The sequence below is a fragment of the Eupeodes corollae genome, chromosome 3 (assembly GCF_945859685.1).
Source record: "Eupeodes corollae chromosome 3, idEupCoro1.1, whole genome shotgun sequence".
Lineage (NCBI taxonomy): Eukaryota > Metazoa > Arthropoda > Insecta > Diptera > Syrphidae > Eupeodes > Eupeodes corollae.
Window position 1 is genome coordinate 66695702 of NC_079149.1, and position 20182 is coordinate 66715883.

The 20182-nt window shown below is 35.4% G+C and overlaps 1 protein-coding gene across 1 annotated transcript in view; it reads left to right on the forward strand.

The window, feature by feature from the left end:
* The first annotated feature begins 490 nt into the window (after positions 1-490).
* Positions 491-20182, forward strand: part of LOC129949181 (uncharacterized) — a 105797-nt gene continuing 86105 nt past the window's right edge. Inside the window, exon 1 of the mRNA XM_056060465.1 lies at positions 491-1140. The gene's annotated coding sequence lies outside the window, so the exon portion shown is untranslated. The remainder of the gene's footprint in view (positions 1141-20182) is intronic.

Below are 20182 nucleotides of genomic sequence, written 5' to 3' on the forward strand. Positions count from 1 at the left end.
AAAAAACAAGTATGACAACACTGAACAAAAAGCATGGAAGAAATGTCAAAATCAACCATTTTTGTGTATTTTGCATGTAAAAAAGTGAACTTTGAAAATTAATTTAAAATAGAAATAAATGTTTCCTCGCTCAAAAATTGCTATAGTTATTATTTATTTACACAATTTGTGCTGAGGTAATGGAAAGTTGAGCCCAAAAATTATTGTCTAATTATACTTTATGTCAAACAAAATCGATAACAAGAATAATTTGTTCCATATTAATTCAATTGCAACTATCGACCATTGGTGTGTGTACACAACTTCTAAACTAGTTTTGAACTGAATGTAAGCACAACCTTGCAAACTGCATCTATGTTCACAGTCATTCGAAATGTCAAACCAGTCTGACATTTCAATTGAGCTACTTTCTCTTCAATATGACTTTTATGTGCGCATTGCTCTTCAAAAGGGGTTTTCTTGGAACATTTTCCATGTCTGCCGCTTAGTTGGTTTGGTTTGGTTCGCCGTCGCCGTGTGTAAAATATTTTCGCCCAGAGCGCCACAGCCAGAGCTCATTTAACTCACTTTCATATCCAGTTCTCCACGACTCGACGAAGGGCGTCGCTGTGGACACACAGCATAGTTTTAAAATCATTTCACCCAGAAATTTGTGGAAAATTAATAAATATACAGTTTTCCAAGTCAATTACTAATTGTGCTTTGGAAAAATTGAAAACTTGTGTTTAAAGAAATGTCCGGGTTTCAGTGATTGTGCTAGACTTTTGTATTCTAATCTCAAATCGATTTTAGTTGTCCCTTTTTTTTGTTTTCACGCGTCCGCGGTGAATACATCTTTCATGGATTTATTTTACCAGAAGTGAGTGAAACGAGCAGAAGTTGAGTGCCTCTGCCTGTGCCTGGAGTGCGTGTGTGTTTATTACAAAATTTTGCAGCTGTTTACGACGTTGAGTGGCAAAAACGAGTGATAACATTGACAATTTGCATTGGGATTCGAATTCGATGTTCTTTGACTTTCTATAAACTGGGAAAGGGAATTGCTTTTGCTTCCACCCACGAAGGATTTATAATTAAGTATCAACTAGCAGCCGGTTCGGAAGAACCAACGACCGACTTCATTTCTCCACACTTTAAATTGCGGTAAGTCCTATGAAGTTCCCCCAATGTCGTCTCTGGCAGCAGGAAGCAGCCGAAAAAACTTAAATCAATGGTCTGGGCGCTCACGCTCACCTTTCATCTCCGTCTCGATTCTCTCAACTCTTCCTCTGTTTACGTTTCTGCTGCTTCGGCACAGGGCGGAAGTAGACAACATCACAGGGAGAAGAAAATCGATTTTTTCCAAAAAATAAAAAAAAAAGTAAAGCAACATCACAAATTCACAGAACGAGAGTCGGACGGAACACTTCTTGCACACCTTCCATGTAGCAGGTTTACTCTTTATGCTTAGGTACTGCTAGCGAAATGTTTTTGTTTTTTTCTTGTTCATTTATTTTTGGAAAATGTTCACATTTCGACATAGATCTGCTTTAAAATCCAACCAAAGTCCGTGTTTGCGCAAATAAAAGTCCACAATCCAAAAAGCCGTACAACATACGAAAAGAGATGCTGGTGGTAGGCCAGAAGGCGAACCGGCCCCTTTAATTTGATCGAAATTTGCGTTTGGTCGTCGAAATGAGTGCGTTGTGTGTGGGTCATGCACCCATTCCAATGGCAATGTTATGCTGTGCACATCAGTAGTAGCAGCAGCAGCAGCACATACTACAACCATCCCAGCCAGGCCGAGCAAGCCATCCAGCCAGCCAGCGCCTGCAGATATATGATCACGGTTGAATTTGGTTTATTTGTGTTTTGCTCGCTCATCGTCATTCTCGTCCTTTTATTTATTTATGGACCATCAACTTTCCATAGAAACCAGTGGGAGGAGATGCAGAAAGAAGAGTGTTTCTCTCATTTTGGTTGGTTCCCTTTTATTGGCATGGGATTGTGATGTGACTTGGGAGTAGGTATACGTAAAAGTGCAGCGATATAATACACCAAAACTCTTTGTTCTTCTTCTGCTTTGGTTGTTTTTGTTCGTTTATTTTTTTGGGGGGGCCTTAATTTGAACAACGGCAAGTATGCTGTGTCGAACGTAAAAGTATTTGGGTGCATCGAACCACAAGGGATTCGTATTAGGAAATAGATATTAAATTTTTACAGGAAATTGGGTGACACTTCTTTTATGGGGAGAACAAACAAACATTGAAAAGGACGACAAAAGCAAAACCATATGACGTAGTCGTAGACGCATGTTTTTTTTGTCTGTTTGTTGATTAAAATAATTTGGAGCCCTTTATCTTTTGTAATTATTTTACCAAAAGAGGCTGCATAAACATGTTGCCTGTAAAGAAAGAATAAATTATTGATCACGGAAGTAACATCTTAGATTAATTTGTAGCGGGTGTTTTTTTTAGACTTGTGGTTTTCAATCTGGCAATACTTTTTTTGAAGTTCGTCTTTTTTAAAGCTATTTAAGAGATAGACTTATTTCTGTACAACGTTTTAGACTTATTTCTGTACAACGTTTGTGGTACATAACTGCCACACTGACTGCAAGCTCGTTTGAGTGTCGATCTACTTTTTTATATATTCGGTATCTTTCAAGTATTGAGTTTTTTATAATCGGAAAATGACCGCCTTGTTCTTTGGATTATGAGCATATTGGGCAAGTTCAGACGACATAAGGGAATTAAAAACAAGGCAAGTTTCAATTATCTGATTGGCCAGCTGCAAAAAAATTGCCTTTCAATTAAGGCAACTTTATTGGAAAGTTGACTGGAAAGTTAGCCAAGAAAAATCTTCCAACTATCAAGTAAAGTCTTCTTGTGTCAAAATGACAGTTGATCATATTTTGTTTTTATGCAACTGAAGACTGAGCTTTATTACTCTATTTATTGTTCATTTATCTGCACAATTCAATTTAAAGTTTTGTAAAAAAAAAAAAAAATCCTTCTCAAATTGGAAGATAAATAAGTAACTTTACATACGAAATACAAATCGTGATAGACATTAGCTTGCCTGAAGATTGTTTTGTAGACAATAATGTCTTTGGCAGTTTTTGAACGATTAACTGAAGTTAGAGGTTAGTAAAGTTGTGATTTTAAAATGTATGTCACTTGAAAAGCTAACTAGTTGCCTTGGTCAAAATGTACATTGGGCAGATTCAAGCAATATAAGGAACTTCATTTGTAGTCAACTTCATTCTTTGAACGTAAATTTTGACCAAGGCAACTAGTTAGTTTTTCAAGTGTCATACATTTCAAAATTGGAACTTTACTTCGCTAACTTCTTCCGTCAGTTCATCGTACAAAAACTACTTAAACATTATTGTCTACAAAACACTCCTCAGGTAAGGTACAAGTCCATCACGATTTGTATTTTTTATTGTAAAGAAATAGTAATTTCTTATTTTCCAATTTGACAAAGAACCCTTTTACATAAAATAGTAAATGGGATTATGTACAAAATAAATAAATAAATGAGCAATAAGGTTCAGCTTTCAGTTGAATGAAAAAAACATTATCAACTGTCATTTGGATATAAGTAGGTTTGACTTGAAAGTTGGCTCGATTTTTCTTGATTTTTCCAGTCAACTTTCCAACAAAGTTGCCTTAATTGGAAAGCAATTTTTTGGCCGCTGACCAATTAGATGCTTGAAACTTGTTTTACTTTCAATTCAAGTCACTTTGTCGTCTGAACCTATGACACTTGAAAAGCTAACTTGTCAAAATGTACATTCAAAGAATACAGTTTACTGCAAATGAAGTCCCTTATGTTATGTGAACCTGCCCATTGGTGGTATATAGGCCTCCTACTGTGTGAAAATAGCATATAAATTTGTTGAAGTCTGTAAAACAACTGAAGATTTTCCTTAATATTAAAACAAATTTTAAATAGTAGGAAAAGCATATTTTGTTTGTTCACACATCCTGAGATATGGAAATGTGCCTCGTCATTAAAGAAAACAAGGGCGTCCTGAGGAAGGTTTAAGAGGAAGGCTTCACATCTATTTTTTCGCGCAACATGATCGAGTGGATTAAGTTGTTGCACCACTGCCTATTTGTATGGGTACAAATTAAGGTCGTCATGAAGAATTCGTCTCACTCGACTAGAAGTCCCTAAAGCTGCCGAATGTTTGTGTGCAGATCGCCTAGGGGATTTCCCTTTAGATGTTTTCTGGCGTCCTGACGGTCCATTATGTTTCTTCTGCTCACTAACGGTATCCCTGAACTACTTCCGAACAGGCACACGACCTGCAGGTGCGATATTGAAATGGTTGCCAAAAGCACGCTGAGTTGCGATGATCGAATGGCTTAAAGAAAAGTAGGCCTCCACGGCAAACGCACGCTCTTGCTTTGTCCACTGCATTGTTAACACTGAACTAGTCATAACGAAAACCTTAGATAACGTGCTTTCAAACAAGCCATAAACCAAAGCTCTACTGTTAATAGCCGCTCAGTTGCGAGAGTTCCAGATAAGGAAGTGACCACGCACCACCCTGTATTTTTATACTTACGTAAACTTTTGATACTCAGAATGCCCTCAATTTTTAACAGAAATGCATAGCAAGTTTTTGTTGAAGAAAGTATGGAACCATGCCCGTAATCATTCTTAAGTCCATATCGAGAACAAAAAAGTGATGTTAACGTAATGAAATATCTAAGCAGAAATTACCCCTTTTACCCCATTATGTCGATCAATATGGAAGCATTTTTGCAGTATCAAAGAATAGAACCAAGAATTATTACCAGCAAAAGCCTTTAAGCCTTCTTTAAAAGCTTGAAAAAAGCAAATTCAAAAAGAAATAAAAAGTTAAAACCTCTGAGCTCAGATAATTCCGAGTTCCGCCCCTGAAAAAAGGTTGAAACGATACCTCCAAACTCAGCTCTATTTGATTTATCTATTAAAAAACACGATACACCGTATAATTGTTAAACCTGATATAAATTTCTCTATACAGAATTAAAAGGGGCGGTACATATAAAAGAAAAATTGATTTTCTTTTCATAAATTATAAAATTAACATTTCAAAAATATGCCTGTACATTTTTAGAATGAAATTATCATGCCTCAACACGGCGCTTGAACAGTATAGAGGTCTGTAATTAAGTGCTGAATTAGCGATAACCGCATTTGAAATTTACACTCTTGTGCCCTATTGTATGATCAATCAAGGTCAGCATATATTCAGAAAATCCTTTGGTTTTTTCAATTTTTTGTAAACAACCTTTATATAGTAAACTGCTTAACACAATTTCTGTTTGTCAAAACTTTAAATGATTTTTTCTCGAAACCACTTTCTTTTGATTATCGGGCAGAATACCGAAACAAAATTCTCTGAACCGAATGTAATAAAACTTAAAAAAAAAACGGTCAAAATTCACGCGTTTACATATTGATATCAAAGAAGGCATCTTTCTTAGGCCTTACGTTACGTACTTTCAGAAAAGTCAGCCACTTCACTTGCTCTCCTGCACTTTTGTGCTCCGGTATTAATAAACTGTAGAACCTTATCAGGATTATTATTATCCTTAATTTTACTTTTGAATGCCGGTTTTCCTCTCTTTAACCCGGAAGCACCGCTATAGGGTCGTGTTTAGATGCTGGTTCTTACCGGAACAAGATTGAGACTTCTTTTAAAAACTTGATGGGAAAATAGTAGAAACTAGAGTGAAGGCCACTCATTTTAGTTCAGTTAATATGTTTTCACCTCAAGAAAAATCCAACAGTTTTTAAACTTGGCACACTTACTAAGAGATGTCTGGTGATAAACCAAAAAAAAGTCCCCAAGAATCCGATGTGAGCTCTTGCGGCAGAGAAACACGGAGTTTGTTTCAGTCTATCACTTTTATTTCGAGAACTATTTGTAGTATCAAAAAATGTTGTTCCACAAAATGTTGTTCCACAAAATTAAAGCTGAATAAATTTTATAAAAAAAGCTTTGATTAATTTTTTTCTATCCCTTCTAGTTTATAAAATAACTCTAGCGGCAGTGAAGAGAAACATACAGTTTTTCGGGTTTATCTTACGCAACCTAGTCATCCATAATAAATGCAGTATATTATGAATCGTCTGTTCAAAAGAATTATGTCACTGTTCTTATTGGACACACTCTTGTTGACTTCCGAATATTTCATGTGAATCATGGCGAAAAAGAGGTGACGAAAGGAACAATCGGATATCTGGAAACCACACTCAACCACAACTGAAGTTATAGATTCGTTTATAAGAACATTGCGGAGTTTCCAATTCTTATAATCATTTAAACTCACTTCGAATAAACTGATTCTTAGAAGATTTATGAATGTGAATCGGATCACAAAGTTCATAAAGGTTGCTATTTAAGTTTGATTAATTGAAAGTTCTCTTTTGAAATTAAAGAATGAAAGTAAATAAATAAATAAATTAGGTGACGCAACAGTCCATAAAGAACCAGGTCCTAGTGACTTACAACTCTCAACCATTCCTGTGCAAGGGGGCTTGGGTTCATTCCCTGCCTGTGCCACCTAACTTTTTTCACGGATACTGCCTCTTGCGAGGAATTGACAAATCCTTCAAGAGTAAATCTTGTCATGGAAAAAGTGCTTTCTCAAATTAGCCGTTCGGATTCGGCCTTAAATTGTAGGTCCCTTCTAATCCTGACGACAGTACTCGCACAAAGGAATGGTTGAGAGTTGTAAGTCACTAGGCCCTGGTACACAACGGACTGTTGCGCCACCCAATTAAATTTAATTTTTAAATAGGAAATATTATTCTTTTCATTTTTTTCTTTCTTTTCTTTTTTTTTCCTTAAGTAACTCAATAAATTAAATTAAGTAATTTTGTAATAAAATAGAATACATTTATTTTTAATCACACCACTTTTACGTTGACTTGTTTCTTGAAAATTTATCAACACTGATCGTCGCAAACAACAATAAAGACAACTACTTAATTTCCACATACCAGTTTTTGTTGAATTATATTAAATTGGTTGTTGCCATTTTGTCTGGCAAATCCGTAAGTTCTGTTTTATATCTACCGATACAAAACTTAAACATCTGGTTTATTTATAATATAAACAATATATATTTAATAATGATAAATTATACTCGGTTTAGTTTTCGCAGCATTGTCGATATTAATATTATGATAATTCTTTATTTAAATAATATGTTTGGAATAAATATTAACCAATTAGCTTAACTATACTTAAGGTGTTTTTAATAGACTTTTTTGTGTTTATTTAAAAGTTCAAAGGAGATGTTCCATTTTTCTATGGAGTCTGGACCAAGGGTGTGCAGTGTACACCTATGAGACTAGTACCAAATGAAAGCTAACGTTCAGAATAATCTATCTGCTAAATATTGGCTGTCGAGCATTGATCGAAAATGTTGTAAGGCGCCAGTTATAGCTATCACTAAAATCGACCCAGGAAAATTTTTGAATCGATATTTGACGATGTTTCCCTTTGATAAGAAATGAAAATTATATACTGATCGATCGGAAATCACACAAAGAATTTTGTTTGAGAAAAAAAGTGTATTTTCCGGACGGAAATTCATTTTCCTGAACAGCTGATACTTTTATGTTCAAAAGTGAAACAGATCGTTCCACTGATTTTTGTTTCAAATTCATACAATTCCAAGGACAGAATTTTGTCAGTAGACATTTTTCGGTCAATCAGGAATTTTTTTTTCAATGACAGAAACTTTTAATGAAAGTTATAAACTACCTGCCAAAAAAATCCAATGTTTCTTTTCAACGATGAAACCCAATGATTGCTATAACTGGCGCCTTATTCAAACAAGTTTTAAGTTGTTCTTTTCGAAATAGAAGCTATTTTGAAGAAAGTTTTTCACTTGAAATGAAAGATATTTGTATGATCTTTCATAGGTACCTAAATCATTATTATACGTGCTGAAGCTTTTGGAGTATATGTAATTATTTGCAAAAATGTCGGATTTTTCCTATTTCTCACGCTCAACTTCAAGTCCAATTATCTCAAAATCCAATTCAGAAATGTTGGGCATTTAAATTGGGCTGAACGTAAGCCTTCATTTGATACTAGTGTCATAAGTGTACGCCCTGGGCCACCTTCTTTGGTAGTATTGCAAAATTCGAAATGTATATCAAATGTTGTTTTTTTGTGTCATGCTTATTCGATTTATGAACCATTAAGGGTAGAATCAGATCGTTTTATGGGGACCCAATAAAGGGTTTACGATCTTAATAACCTTTAAATGGTTCAGAAACAAAAACTTAAAAAACTGCAATGTGCATACATATTTATTATGTTTAACATCCACTAAATATATATATATATGGTTTGCACTTCAATAAATAAAATAGAACTTACTAATTTTCTTTCTTTCTTTAATTGTGTAACTTTTGAATAGAAGGCAAAGACTTGGACACTATAGTTTTAAAAACGGTTCTGGCAGGCGGGCATGATTGCATATGTGTTAATTTTTGCTGATCTAGATTTTAAGCACTGCCATAAAGAAGTTCATATCAATACATATCGTTTAAAAGAATGAGACGAGAAGTGCTAAAGTGACTAACTACAAAAATATTAACTTGTTGCTTTTGCTTATTGACGAAGAAATTTAAATGAAGTAAACTTTATAAACGAAGTGCTTTATGAACTTCGCGAACAGATTTAATTCATTGTTTTCAAAAAAAAATTGCTAAATTTGGAAGCGAAATCCAGGGCCCTGGTGTTGAATGATTCATGGTTAATTGCCAAACCTTACTGAACAGAAATGTCAACTCAGTTTTGACAACAACCATTGGCATTTTTCATGCAGCTTAAAAAACACCCTATACTAAGCGCTTCCATCCCTTAATTTTTTTTTTTTATACCCAATATTCCAAAAAATATTATAAAAATTGGCTTGTTTCACAGTGCTACGAATCAGCTCCCGTGAACAAGCAAATCATTCACTATTGCTTCCTTTATCGAAGCCCAAATCTAGACAGAGTATCAACTTCTCGTGAATTTGATGCTTTGTCTGATTCCATCCAAAGAATTGTTTCGTCCTATCCTCGCACTGAAATCGTTGTTACGGGCGATTTCAATGTACACAATTCTTCATGGCTTCAACATTCGGGCCAGTCAACACCAGAAGGAGTTTGTGCTGAGATCTTCCCTGAGTTAAACCACCTAACTCAGCTGGTCAACGAGCCCACTCGAATATCGGACGTGGTAGGTCGAGCAGAAAACACTCTTGACTTGTTTCTTACCTCTGACCCTGGTAAGTACACTATTAGTGTCCTATCTCCTCTAGGCACATCTGACCATTGTGTCATATCAGCAAATTTCTCGTGTAAAAACTCTCCAGTTAAAGAAAGAGCTCCTAAGAGAACCGTTTGGCAATACGAGAAAGCCAAATGGGACGGTCTCAATAATTACTTCAGGATCTTTAACTGGTCACTATGCTTTCTCGATAGTGACGTTGACGCCAGCGCTGATATGATCACAAGTTTGATTCTCCTGGGAATGAGAACTTTTATCCCGAATAGGGTTAAAAGCATCAGACCTTAGGAAAACGCATGGTTCGATACGAGCTGTAAAGAGGTTATTAGGGTTAAGAAGGTAAGTTTCCGTTGTTTTAAAGCCAATCCAACTGAGGAAAACCGGAATAAGTTCAAGCAAGCCAGGAAGGCCTGCAACGCCCATATTCGACGGACCAAATTTTTACATGACCAAAAATTACGGCAAAAAATACTGCAATGTCCCAAAGGCAGTAAAAATTTTTGGTCATTTGTAAAAAATATGAGGAATTCTTCCTCTTCCTCGGTTCCTACGCTCGTTGTGAATGACACTCTATTTGTTAGCACCTTAGAGAAAGCAAATCTCTTTGCTAGGCAGTTCGCCGCCAATTCAACTCTGCCAGTGAGTGTTATGACTCCGCCTGTACTTGAGCGAGTTAATGATTCTATGGGGCAAACCTTTTTTCGCACTCGTACTGTAGCGAGAGTCCTAAAAGATCTTAACATACACAAATCTGCTAATCCGGATGGTATCCCCGCTATTGTTCTGAAGAGGTGTTCTTCATCGCTGGCAAAACCACTGCGTAAGCTTTTCCATCTGTCCTATTCCTCTGGTCTCGTTCCGAGCGGATGGAAAACTGCATTTGTCCACCCTATTCCCATAAAAGGCGAATCTTCCTCACCGTCTAATTATCGACCGATTGCACTTACGTCCCTTCTTTCCAAGGTCATGGAAACGCTGATTAATTATCAGCTCAAGAAATATCTTGAAGAACGGAAGCTTCTTAATGACCGACAGTATGGCTTTCGTAGCAATAGGTCCACTGGTGATCTCATGGTTCATCTCACCGAACAGTGGAACAAATCTTTACATAGTTTTGGAGAAAGTAAGATTATTGCACTAGATATTTCAAAAGCATTTGATAGGGTTTGGCATCAGGCTCTCTTATCGAAAATGCGTGCTTTCGGTTTGCATGAATCCCTCCTTCATTGGATTAGTAATTACCTTTCGAATCGTTCAATACAAGTTTTATTGGATGGATTCAAGTCTGAAAACCACAAAATAAATGCTGGTGTGTCCCAGGGCTCTGTTCTATCTCCAACACTCTTTCCCATTTTTATTAATGATCTCCTGTCTGCAACATCTAATCCAATACATTGTTTCGCTGACGATAGTACTCTTAGCTTTTCATATTCGTTTTCAGATTCACACCCCTCTTCTTCGGATGTGGAACTGCAGCGACAAAATATGATAAGCTCATTAAATTCCGACCTAAACAGCATTGTACAATGGGGAATAAGAAACCGCGTGGAATTCAATGCTTCGAAAACGCAATGCTGTCTTGTATCGTTAAAGCGAAATATACCCCCCCTGCCATTATCCATAAATGGCACTTGCATCGAGGAAACTGAAAATCTCGATATTCTTGGTATGTGTATCACCAACCACCTTTTGTGAAACGATCACATACGCGATGTCGCCAAAAATGCCGCAAGATGTTTGGGTTTTCTAAGGCGATGCAAGAAGTTTTTCTCCCCCTCTGATCTGGCTGTTATTTATAAGACTTATATACGTCAAAAGCTTGAGTATAACTCCCATATGTGGGCTGGTGCTCCTGCAACTTACTTAAGCCTCTTGGATAGTATTGAACGTAGAGCATTTAGATTGATTGGTGATATTACCATCATAAGATCATTTACGTCACTTGAACATCGTCGAAATGTTTCTTGTCTCACGCTTTTTTACCGTTATTTTAATGGTTTATGCTCTAGAGAAATAGCCAGCTGCATTCCTCCCCTTAAACAGTTCAACCGTAATACTCGCGCTTCTAGGAATGCTCATCAATATACCCTCGAGCCCATCTTCGGTCGTACTGTCAAGTTCAGAGATTCGTTCTTTAGCCGTACTATGCGAATGTGGAATGCCTTGCCACACTCTGTTTTTCCCAGCTATTGCAATATTCAGGAATTCAAAACCAATGTGCACCGACATCTCCTTTCAACCCCTCTCTCCCTTTCCTAGTGCTCACACTGTGTCTACATAATAAGGGTAATATATCCCCTTGAGTGTCTCTTATTATAAAAAAAAAGCTGTCTTGCTTTATCAAACATCTGCGCTGTGATAAGGTTAAAGTTCATAGCAGGGCTAGAGTGAAACACACTTGTGTCAAGTGTCGTTGATGTCGTTGGGCTAGAGTAAGACATGCCAATTATTGTTAAATTGCGTTTCCAGACAAATCTTCATGCTTCACAGGCAGGGATTGAACCTAAGAGCTCTGGCATGACAGTCCAACGCACTAACCATTTGAACGTTGCCAATATAGGTTCCGCCGAAAGCAAGGATCCAAGAAATTATATCCACAGTTATAATCGCAGGAATTTAAAGCTGAGAAAACTTTACAACAAATTTACTTCAATTATTGATTGAAGCAATTAATCCCAAGTGCTTTAAATCGCACGATCTAGGCGGCCAATTGACCGGTCCCGAACGTGTTATAAAATGTTAACCGAACTCGAATCTCAATAAGTCCTTTGTTGCAACCCCATGCCATGCAAATCTAGCTCTTTCATTTTGAGAAAAAAAAGTTGGATATTAACTCACGGACGGTAGCGCTTACCATTCACAGTTACGTTACGATTCGCATCGTCTTTGAAGAAGTATGGTCCAATGATTCCACCATCCCATAAACCGCACAAAACAGCGACTTTTTCTGGATGTATTGGTTGCTCTTGCAATGTTCCTCGCTGGATAATAAAATTCAATAATTCGCAAGCGTTGTTCATTTGTAAGACAATTCATGGTTAAATTATAGACCAATTTGAAGATGGTTGACAGTGAAACAAAACACGAAACGTGCATCAGCTGTTTAAACCAGTGTTGCCAAATAGATTATAGCTAAAAAATCACACTTTACAATATTTTGGGAAATCATAGCACTGTATAATTTGTATAGTGCCCTTAGGCACTCTTTTCGGTCTCTGATTTTGGCCATTTGTCAGGTCATTTAGCAAGTATGGCAGTATCAAATATTCTCAAATAGTAATAAAATACAATTTTCACCACACTATCTATCGGACAGGGTTTTTCGTTTTGTTCTCTTGATGTATTTCGAGTAAAGCTAAAGAAAAATGAATTAGGTTGAATTTGAATATAAGATATTTGTAAATGAGACAAATCATTGTTTTGTGAACTTGTACAATTCGTTTTTCATTATTTTTGTTAAATATAGTTCTTAAATTAAATACAAACAAAATTCTTTAATGAATTCAAATGTTGTTTATCACAATTAAGCAACGCACGATGCGAAAAAGACACATAAAGCTGAAAAATAAATTTGAACGAGTACCTTCTTCTTTTTTCATTTTTCTTGTAAATATTTCATTTTATTTTTCGGAGAAAGACGAAAACAAAAGTTGAATTTATCCTCAAAGTGTAGGTTGAATAAGAACTCTTAAGTTTTTTTTTACAGAACACAAATTTCTGCAATTCGAAGTTTAATAATGTGTATATATGTTTATATGTGTGTGTTATGTGGTAAAAATGTGGTTGTGTTTTTTCTTTTACATTTTTGCGAGGTTTAACGCAAAGGAATTCGAAAAAAAAGCCAAAACGTATCGAAAGTATATTATTTATAAATAGAAAACACATATGTACATTTATCTGCTTAAAATCCATGAGCTTTGCTTCGATTCTGGATTATTTTGTTTATATTGAAAAATGTTTACATTAAAGTTTAACGGATAAAAATAAAAACAATAAATGTATGGTAAATACCAGGTGTTGTTTTAATTCCAAACAGTGCAGAGAATTCAAAAATCTTTTTTTTTTACAGAAGAAAAAATGTAGTTCAAGTTAAATAAGAATAAAACAAATTAGTAGTGAGAATAAATTCTGAAGAGTTTTGAAAAATGTTCTCTCTGATTTTCTTTAAAATCTTATATCTTAAGTAGTCTTTTAGAATTTAATCCTTACAAAAATTTTCACAAATCACACAAAGGCGATTTGAAAAGTATACATATATACGTATAACAGTAAATTGACTTGGCAGTAGCAAAATATTTGGCTTCATATATGAAATATTGTACTTTTTTAAAAAAATAGAGAAATTTAAACATCTATTTAAGTAATTACATCTAGACTTTAGTATAGATTGTATGGTTTTTGCGTGGAATCGAAATAAATCTTACGATTGAAAATCAAGGTTAGGATCTCTCACAATCGTGGGGTTGTGGCATCATTGGAACATTATTTTTTTTTGAAAATGAGGGTGAAAAACAACGTCTCGGTCAATATTTTGGGTAAAAGTCAAATGATGCTACCATTTCACAATCCGCGCTTAACTGTCAATCATATGCAGGTTTTTTAAGTCCCAGATAGGACAATATTGTTTATTAACGCAGCCTCGTCATAAAAATGATTTTACACCATACATCGTTGTCTATTTCAAGGTTCACTCAAGATGCACTGAAATCCGAATTCGTCAACTGTTGATATGAAATACTACAACGAAAAACGATCATTAGTATAGTTTACTAGTATACCAGTCTCATGAAGTTTTTTCAGAAAATTTCGTCAACAGTCGAAATAGTTCTTTATTATTTATTAAAAAAATACTGTTTGGGCTAAACAGCACTTACTTTGAAAATAAGCTTGTTGTTTTGATTTATTTTCACAAAAAGACTATCACAGTGAATTATGTTAACAAAATTTGTTTGCTAGTAAAACTGTACAAACGCCAAATACCAAATAATTAATTGCTGTGCAAATCATATGTGAAAAACCTGAATATGTATTTTTTATTTTTTAATAAAAATTAATTATTAAACTAGATGTATAATAAAAAATCATAGTATTTTTTTTTACTTTGAAATATGGTTTAGGCAATCACTAGAAGGATGTTTTTTTAAATTATTCAATTTAAATGGAAATACCTCTTATTCAATATTTAAACAGGATATAGGCTCTTGTTTTTAAGATGCACAATTCGTTTGTAGTACCTGTGATGATAAGAGTTAGCGTGGCAGCTAAATTTTTTTTGTCGCGGGTACTGATTTATGTGAGAAACTTACAAATTCTCCAAATGTAATTCTTATTATGAAAAGTGCCTTTTTTAAATTAGCCGTTCGGCTAAGGTATAAGTCCCTGAAATTACTTGAGCACTAGGCCCTGGTAACCTGCAAGCTGTGTCTCCACATAATTTGTTTAATTTTTGACTGGTATAAGAATATATTAGAAACATCTTCAAATGCTTTGCTGCAGTCATCAATTTCTAGCATCGAACTCAAATACTTGAAAACGAACGGCAGAACGAAATTTTTCGTAAGTGATTTTATATTTCTTTCTTTGTTCTTACTTGCGATATATGTATAGTAACTCTTTTTAACATAAAAAACTCATCTTTAGAATATAAGCAATATCTTCTTCCTTTTTACAACAACTTGTACAATCGCGCTTGTATTCCCACGAGCTTTAATAAAGCTGTTATATTTTCAGTATTAAAGAAAGGTGATGCTAGCTTGCCTGAGAATTACAGATGTATTTCAATAATAAATTCCATTAGAAAAGTATTTGTAGAATTCTATACAAAAGACCAATTGGGTAGAATCAAACAATCGCTTAAGTATGTTTCAATCTGGTTTTCGTAAGGGCTTTTCAACGGTTGACCATATTTTTGCTTTATCAAGTATTGCTAACAAATTTATCCAAAAGAAAAAGAAGATGTATGCTTGCTTTATCGACTTAAAAGCTGCATTTGATACCGTCAATCGACAAGCTCTCATTTACAAAAGGTTTCACTTGGTATATCTAGAAAATTTCTAAATATCTACGAAAAATGTGTATGTAAAACGTTGCTTCACTTTGGGATTGGGCCGACTACAAACGACTACAGGTGTTCCCCAAGGATGTATCCTCAGCCCAATCTTGTTTGCCCTCTACATTGATGATATTTCAGATAATTTACCCGGTGGAGTATGTTTTTCTGATATTCGTATAAAAGTACTTCTTTACGCGGATAACTTCGTTAAGCTAGCGGATAACTCATCTTCTCTCCAGCTACAAATCAATAAGGTCCAAACGTATTGCAATTTCTGGAACCCTCAAATAAACTCGAGTTTTAGAAGGTTGAGCGAAGAAAGTTGGATCCTTAACAACCAACCTATTGAAATAGTACAGGAATGCAAATATCTAGAAGTGTTGATGTCTGCTAACGGTAGCTTCAATAAACATGATCAGCGTAAGAGTAAAGAATCTAAAGTAGCTCTCAACAAAATGTGGCCAACTTTCTTCTCAAATAAAAACATATACTTGGGATCTAAATACCGAGTTTTCCAAGCAACCATTAACACTTGCTTGTCTTAAGATATTCAAGTTTTTGGTCACACCTATTTTGAAGAATTTGAGTTGATACAACGCCTCTTTTTCAAAAAATTATTTCGTTTGCCTAGTTCGACTGCAACCTATGCAATTCATGTTGAGTCTCGAATTGCGCTGATTTATATTAAAAATTTGAAATTGCATGCAGTTTTTCTAACAAGAGTAATGAGTTAACCAAGTTCGAATCTTCACACATCTATCATAAAGGTTCTTTTGCGAACAGAAGCATCGCCATTTTAGCAGTGGATTCAACTTTCCCGATTACATAATGTTTCTCTTGAACTGAATGCGTTTAACATAGGTAATTGGCAAGATACCTTTTCGAATGTTATCGCAAAAGTTGACGAAAATATATATCTTCAACATCTAAATAGAGATTCATTATCGTCAGCAAGAGAAATATATAGAAAGTATATACTAATGCGACAAATTATTTCAATAATAGACTTTCTGCCAGAGCTATAGGTACAATTTGCAAAGCAAGGGTTGAAATATTGAACTTGAATTATATTCTGCATCGGTCAGATCTACCTCTCCTTTGCAATTATTGTAACAGAAATGAGCGTGAAGATATTGACCATTTCATAGCTATTTGTCCGATATTACAAGAAATTCGAAGGCTCTATTTTCAACATAGTGTCCTCGGGTAGGTTAGGTTATAGTGGCTGTATAAGACGGAAACGGACACACTTAGGCCAGTTTAATGGCCCATTGTGATACCACATGAATCTTGAGGCTTCCTCCTAAGCTAAATTGGAACCAGTTTGAGTCCTTTACGAAACGCGAGAGGCTGATTATGCTGATATGACTTAGATGGTTAAAGAAGAATTCTTCTAGGTAATTCTTGCCTTTTCAAGCCAGAGCAGGGAATGTGCAGAGAAGAAGAAGAACTGTTTCTTCCTCGTCCATACAGCTTCTGCAAAAATCATTTGAGAATACGCCTAGTCTCGTTGCGTACTTTCCTAATAGACAGTGTCCGAGGTGTCTGTCGTATTCACAGCGTCTTGCAACAGTTTACAAGTAGCGATTGGTATGCCAGTACGTGCCAAACGTGGTAGGATGACCTGTATTGTACCGTTCCTGGCGAGTTCATCTGCCTTACAGTTACCTGGTCTCTATGGCTCGGCACCCAGCAAAGGTGATTATTAAACTGTTGTGCCATTTCCATTAGAGATTATCGATGATAGAGATTGTAGAGACAGAGTGAAGAGATTTGATAGCGGCCTGGCTATCTGAGAAAATACGGATATCAGATGTTGATATCACGTTTTCTTTAAGCCAGGACAAGACTTCCCTTATCGCCAAAAGTTCCGCCTTGAACACGCTACAATGATTGGGCAGGCGGAATGAGAGACTTTTTGCAATCAAGGAGAGCTACAGTAGCTTTTTTGACTCTTTCCTATACGTTGCGTTTCCAATTTAGTTTTTTATGTAAAACAAGACCCAGGTATTTAGCCTCGTCTGAGAATTTTAATTGGATTCCTTTAATATTGGGAGTGTTGAAAGATGGAATTTTGTATCTCCTCGAAAATAAGACCAAATCGGTTTTGTGTGGGTTAACACCCAGTCCACACAGATCAGCCCAAAAAATTAGTCTGTCTAAAGCATTTTGTAGTAGTTATTTTAGGGTGTTAAGATGCTTTCCTGAAACTGCTATAGCAACGTCGTCTGCACAGGCTATCACTCTGAAACCCTCCGCATCCAGACTAGTTAGGCTTTCATTCACCATCACTAGGTTCCAGAGGAGAGGGGATAGAACACCACCTTGCGGTGTCCCTCTACTAACGCATCGTGTGCCAGAAGAGTTTCCCAATGCCCAGTTTTGAGTTAATTATTCTGCTAGTAAGCATTAAATGAATTTACTCCCGAAGCAACTCTCTATATTTTGAGATGTTAGTGCAGATGTGTCCACGTTGTTAAAGGCACCTTCGATGTCAAGAAAAGAAACCATAGTGAACTATTTATGATGGGGGGGAATATTCGATAGTGCGTACTAAAGTATGTTACGCTGTTTCCACCGATTTACCTGAACAGTAGACATGTTGAGACGAAGACAGAAGTCTTGTATCAATACTTGCCCTTAAATGGATATCAATTTATCTTTCCAAGGTCTTAAGAAATAATGATGATAGACTTATAGGTCGTAGATCTTTAGGATTGACTTGCGAGCATTTACCTGCTTTGGGTATAAAAACAACTTTAACTTTTCTCCATGCCGAGGGAATATGGACCAGATAAAGACAGCTGGTAAAAATTGCCTTAAGGATTGGTGCAATTATGTCAGAAGTCTTTTGTAGCTCGGCTGGTATTATCCATGTGCTCCAATAGTTTGAAGCTGTTCAAAGCCCATTGTAGCCTGTCCCTTGTGATCAGACCTTGTGCATATGTTGTATTGGGACTTGAACGTATAAAATTGTTGCAAGTTTCGGTAAGAGAACTACCAGGAAAGTGAGTATCCAGGAGCTGTCTGCATTTTTCAAACAGCTTGGCATCGCTGGATTAGTTGAAAGAATTTTCCGTAACCTAGAAGCTTCAGAAGTTTCTTCTATCTTGCCACAGAAGGATCACCAGGAAGATCCCTAAGATTTGCTAAGTGTTTTCTTGTAAATTCTTATAGATTCTTTGTAAGAACCCCAGTGAGAGGCTAGTCTTGCGGCTTTGGCTCGGTTGAAGAGTTTCCTGCATTCTCTTCTGAGCGAGTCAAGCTCTAATGCCCACCATTGTGGTTTCCTCTTATGAGTATAAGTGGTTAATTAAGAGTACCTCTATAGAACCGTTAATTTGTTTTTAAATTTTTACAGAAACTAATGAAGCTATGTCAATAATATTTCCTAACAAGCTCTTATATCTTCTAAATAATGTATGCTGATCAAAAAAATTTCAAAATGTATCTATACATCATTGATTAATTAAATGGCATTTACATTTTTGAAGGCAAACGTATTTTGCATGTACATTTTTAAATCTTAAAATATGGGCTCTATTTTTTTAACACACTCTTTGAATACAAGACCAAGTTCGTGGGAACCAGTCGTGCAATTTCTTTCTTTTTTGGATCGCTACACTGCAAAGTAATGTTTGCATGAATGTATAATATATGTTACGCCATTAGTAACACACAAATAGTTTTTGACAAATTTTCTGAGTATAATGACCACACTTTGTTGTTGTCATACTTAATTAGAATTGTATATCAATTGAATTCAGTAAGGCGCCTTGATTTAGTTTCCTCTTATTTCAAAAGATGTGAATTTATCACTCAGGTCATTTACCCTAAAAATTGATTCAGTTTGATTTTAATGTAGTGTCTCCAAGTATGTAGCTTGGTTAAACAATAACGAATAAGTCTTAAATTGATAGTATTGAAAAGTCTATACGTCATAATAAAACTGATTGATCTGATTTTTGTTTTCACTGCAGCCACAAGATTTATTGTGTATTTACGAGTATATAAAAATATAGATGTGTATCTATAATATCATTGCAATAAATTACCTAAAAGCTAAAGACTGAGGGGGTTTTTGTTGACCGCCTTATGACTGATACAGAGGTAATGCGCCATTCAGTTTGTTCGAGATAACAAAAACGCGATATCAAATTCTTGTAATTACAACCGACCCTATAATCTATACAAATTTTAATTTTCCATATCTCAATGGGTGTACCTACTTACCAAATGGTGTCACTCTGCCTAGCTTGTGCAAAATACCTTGATTGCGAAGCTTCCCATGAAGATATAAATTTATGTAATTATTATATGCAGCAATTTTTTTGAAGTAGAGAGGCCATTTAGGTTCATTGCGCTCTTCATTTGCTTCTAAGTTGGCGTTTGTTTCTTAAATCAAAGCTTACATCAGCGTTTTTAAAAGATTCTTCTTCTTCGTTTTTATATTCGTGTACATTCAAAGTAAGTTATTGTGAATCATTTTGGTAAATAATTCTTCCAACTTTAACATGAGCAACTTCAATTCATTAAAATTTAAATGATTCAGAGGTGTTGTGTTTGGAGTGTCTTCGAAAATATTTCACATTTTGTTTATTTAAGCGATGGGGAAGCACATAGAAAAGTAATAAATTATTGATTCATATACCTACAAGAAATTAGTTAAGACGATTTAAGCACGTTTTTTTTTTTTTTTTAAAAGAAGCGTACGCTTCTAGGATGAAGATTTGTGGGCCAATTCTTTGCCTATGGGTTCTTGTTTGCACTCATCAACACACAATTTAATGCTTACACAACATTAAGTCTTTTGTCTTAAACTTCCAAACTTATTGAAATTTACCATCGATGAA